The sequence below is a fragment of the Bos grunniens genome, chromosome 1 (genome assembly GCF_055505025.1).
Source record: "Bos grunniens cultivar Pamir isolate PY7600 chromosome 1, Bosgru_T2T1.0, whole genome shotgun sequence".
NCBI lineage: Eukaryota > Metazoa > Chordata > Mammalia > Artiodactyla > Bovidae > Bos > Bos grunniens.
Window position 1 is genome coordinate 5,174,203 of NC_141165.1, and position 5,028 is coordinate 5,179,230.

Here is a 5,028-nt window from a genome sequence, read left to right on the forward strand (position 1 = left end):
CCAGTCCATGAATACAGTGTATCTTTCCACTTATTTGTGTTGTCTTCAATTTCCTTCATCAATGTCCTATAGTTTTCCAAGTATTGGCCCTTTACCTTACTTTTAAATTCATTCCTAGGTATTTTATTCTTTTTAAAAAAGATTTATTTATTTATACTGCACTAGGGCTTTGTTGCTGTGTGTGGGCTTTCTCTAGTTGCAGTGAGCGAGGGCTACCCCCGAGTTGCGGTGTGTGGGCTCCTCACTGCAGCGAGTTCTCTGGCTGTGAGCTGTAGGTGTAGAGTAATTGCTGTGGCTTCTCCTGCTGTGAGCTCTAGGTGCTGAGTAATTGCTGGGGCTTCTCCTGCTGTGAGCTCTAGGTGCTGAGTAATTGCTGGGGCTTCTCCTGCTGTGAACTCTAGGTGCTGAGTAATTGCAGTGGCTTCTCCTGCTGTGAACTCTAGGTGCTGAGTAATTGCTGGGGCTTCTCCTGCTGTGAACTCTAGGTGTTGAGTAATTGCTGTGGCTTCTCCTGCTGTGAGCTCTAGGTGCTGAGTAATTAATTGCTGTGGCTTCTCCTGCTGTGAGCTCTAGGTGCTGAGTAATTGCAGTGGCTTCTCCTGCTGTGAGCTCTAGGTGCTGAGTAATTAATTGCTGTGGCTTCTCCTGCTGTGAGCTCTAGGTGCTGAGCTCCTGAGCACAGGCTCAGGAGTTGTGGCACACAGCCTGAGTTGCTCCTTGGCATGTGGGATCTTCCTGGAGGAGGGATCAAAGCCATGTCCCCTGCATTGGCAGGCAGATTCTTAACTACTGGACCATTAGGAAGGCCTAGTGTTTTATTTTTTGATGCAATTGTAAATGGGACTGATTTTTTAATTTCTCTTTCTGACAGTTCATTATGAGTATATAGAAACGCAACAGATTACTGTATGTTGGTTTTATGTCTCACAGCTTTACTGCACTCATTTATTAGTTCTAATAGTTTTTTTGTGTGTGGAGTCTTTGGGATTTTCCGTATATAGTATCATGTCATCTGTATAATGCAGTTGTATTTTTTCTTTTCCAATTTGGATGCCTCTTCTCTCTCTCTTTTTTTGGTGGTGGTCTGATTGCCTTTGTTAAGTCTTCCAATGCTATGTTGAATAAAAGTGGAAAGAATTGGTATTCTTGTCTTGTTCATGATCTTAGAAAAAAAGATCTTAGCTTTTCACTGTTGAGTATGATATTGGCTATAGATTTGTATTATGGCCTTTTTTATGCTGAGGTATGGTCTCTCTATACCCACTTTGTTGAGAATTTTTATCGTAAATGGGTGTTGAATTTTGTCAAATGCTTTTTCTGCCTCTAGTGAGACGATCATGTGGGTTTTATGGGCTTCTCTGGTGGCTCAGACGGTAAAGAATCCACCTACAGTGTGGGTTTTATCCTTTTTTGTTAATATGGTTATCACAATGATTGATTTGTGAATATTGAACCATTCTTGCATCTTTGGAATAAATCCTACTTATTGATATCAACCCACTGTTGAACTTGATTGATTAATATTTTATTGAGGATTTTTGCCTATATGTTCATCAGGAATTTTGGATTGTAATTTTTTTTGGTAGTATCTACCTTTGGTATCAGGGTGATGTTGCCCTCATAGAATGAATTTGGAAGCATTCCTTCATCTTCAGTTTTTTTTTAAATACAGTTGACCCTTGGAAAATGTGCAGATTAATTCACATATAACTTAGAATCAGCCCTCCATATCCAGGCTCTTCACGTTTGTGGATTCAATCAACCACAGTCCATATAGTACTGTAGTATGTACTACTGAAAAATACCTTCGTATAAGTGGACCCATGCAGTTGAACCTGCATTGTTCAAGGGTCAACTGTAGTTTGAAAAGAATAGGTGTTAATTCTTCTTTACAAGTTTGGTAGAATTCACGTGTAAAGCCGTCTTGTCCTTTGGCCTTTGTTTTTTTGGAATTTTTTACTTACTGATTCAGTTTCATTACTGGAGGTCACTCTGTTCAGATTTTCTAATTCTTCCTGATTCAGTCTTGGAAGAGTGCATGTTTCTAAGAATTTATCCATTTCTTCTAGATTTTCCAACTCATTGGGGTATAATTGTTTGTATTAACTGTCTTATAATCCTTCATATTTCTTGGTGTCAGTTATAATTCCCTTTTCATTGTGGATTTTATTTATTAGAGCACTTTCTCTTTTTCCTTGAAAAGTCTAGATAAAGGGTTTATCAATTTTGTTTATCTGGTGATCTTTTATTTTCTTTTTAGTCTCTATTTCATTTATTTCCATTCTGATCTTTATTATTTCCTTCTGTTTGTTAACTTCAGGCTTTGTTTATTCTTTTTTTTCTACTTCTTTTAGGTGTAAGGTTAGATCGTTTATTTGAAAATTTGCTTGTTTCCTGTTGGAGATCTGTATCACTATAAACCCACCTCCCTCTTGGAACTGCTTTTTCTGTGCCCCATATATTTTGGAACATTGTGTTTCCATTTTTATGAGTCTCAAGGCATTTTTTTATTTCCTTTTGATTTTTGTTGACCCATTGGTTGTTCAGAAGTATGTTGTTTAGCCTACATGTATGGGGTGGGGGGGGAGGTGTTACAGTTTTTTTCCTTGTAGTTGATTTCTAGCCTCATAACATTGGAGAAGGCAATGGCACCCCACTCCAGTACTCTTGCCTGGAAAATCCCATGGACGGAGGAGCCTGGTAGGCTGCAGTCCATGGAGTTGCTAAGAGTCGGGCACGACTGAGCGACTTCACTTTCACTTTTCACCTTCATGCATTGGAGAAGGAAATGGCAACCCACTCCAGTGTTCTTGCCTGGAGAATCCCAGGGACGGGGGAGCCTGATGACGATGGGAGAGTCATCTATGGGGTCGCACAGAGTCGGACACGACTGAAGCGACTTAGCAGCAGCAGCAACATTGTGGTCACAAAAGATTCTTGACGTGATTTCAATCTTAAATTCATCAGAACTTGTTTTGTAGCCTATCATGTGACCTGTCCTGGAGAATATTCCCTGTGTACTTGAAAAGAACATGTGTTTTATTGTTTTCTGGTGGAATGTTCTATAGATATCTGTCCAATTCATCTGATATAATATGCCATTGAAGGCCAATGTTTCCTTATTGATACTCCATCTGGGTGGTCTGTCCTTTGATATAAGTAGAGTGTTAAAATTCTCTACTGTTATTGTGCTGCTGTCTATTCCTCCCTTTATGCCTGTTAATATTTGTACTCAGCTGCTCCTGTGCTGGGTGCATAGGTGTTTCCCAGTGTTACAGCCTCCTGTTGGAGTGATCCTTTTATCACTTTGTTATGCCCTCCTTTGTGATGAGTTTTTTTCTTTTATAACTTTGTTTCTGGTTTTGACCTTTCTTTTCTGTTTAAAGATGTCCCTTTGACATTGTTTTATAAGACCAGTTTAGTTGTGATGAACTCCTTTAGCTTTTGCTCATCTCAGTTCGGTTCAGTTCAGTCGCTCAGTCCTGTCCGACTCTTTGCAACCCCATGAACCACAGCACGCCAGGCCTCCCTGTCCATCACCAACTCCCGGAGTTCACCCAAACCCATGTCCATTGAGTCAGTGATGCCATCCAGCCATCTCATCCTCTGTCATCCCCTTCTCCTCCTGCCCTCAATCTTTCCCAGCATCAGGGTCTTTTCAAATGAGTCAGCTCTTCGCATCAGGTGGCCAAAGTATTGGAGTTTCAGCTTCAGCATCAGTCCTTCCAATGAATATTCAGGACTGATTTCCCTTAGGATGGGCTGGTTGGATCTCCTTGCTGTCCAAGGGACTCTCAAGAGTCTTCTCCAACACCACAGTTCAAAAGCATCAATTCTTTGGCACTGGGCTTTCTTTATAGTCCAACTCTCACATCCATACATGACCACTGGAAAAATCATAGCCTTGACTAGATGGACCTTTGTTGGCAAAGTAATGTGTATGCTTTTTAATATGCTATCTAGGTTAGTCACAACTTTCCTTCCAAGGAGTAAGCGTCTTTTAATTTCATGGCTGAGGTCACCATCTGCAGTGATTTTGGAGCCCAGAAAAATAAAGTCAGCCACTGTTTCCACTGTTTCCCCATCTATTTGCCATGAAGTGATGGGACCAGATGCCATGATCTTCCTTTTCTGAATGTTGAGCTTTAAGCCAACTTTTTCTCTCTCCTCTTTCACCTTCCTCAAGAGGCTCTTTAGTTCTTCTTCACTTTCTGCCACAAGGGTGGTGTCATCTGCATATCTGAGGTTATTGATATTTCTCCCGACAATCTTGATTCCAGCTTGTGCTTCTTCCAGCCCAGCATTTCTCATGATGTACTCTGCATAGAAGTTAAATAAGCAGAGTGACAATATACAGCCTTGACGTACCCCTTTCCTATTTGGAACCAGTCTGTTGTTCCATGTCCAGTTCTAACTGTTGCTTCCTCAAGAGGCAGGTCAGGTGGAACTCTAAATCTCTCTTTCAAATCTGAATCATAACTTTGGTAGGTAGAGTACTCGATTGTAGGTTTTTCCTTTCAACACTTCGAATTTATCATTCCAGTCCTTTCTGACCTATAAAGTCTCTACTGAAAAATTAGCTGATAGTCTTTTGGGTGGTCCCTTGTATGTAACTAGTTGTTTTTCTCTTACTGTTTTTAAGATTCTCTCTTTATCTTTAACTTTTGACTTTTCAATTATAATATGTTTTTATGTGGGCCTTTTGGTTCTTTTCATTTGGGATTCTGAGATTCCTGGACTTGGATGTGTTTCCTTCCCCAGTTTAAAGACATCTTCAGCCATTATTTCTTCAAATAGGTCTTTTGTCCCTTTCTGTCTCTCTCTTCTCCTTCTGGGATCCCTATAATGTGAACATTAGTATGCTTGATGTTTTCCCAGAGATCCCTTAAACTATCATTTTTTAAAAGTCTTTTTTCTTTTCCAATTGGATGATTCCCACTATTCTGTCTTCCAGACTGATGACTCATTCTTCTGTATCCTCTAAACTGCAATTGATTCCTCTGGTGTGTTTCTCATTTCAGTTGTTAG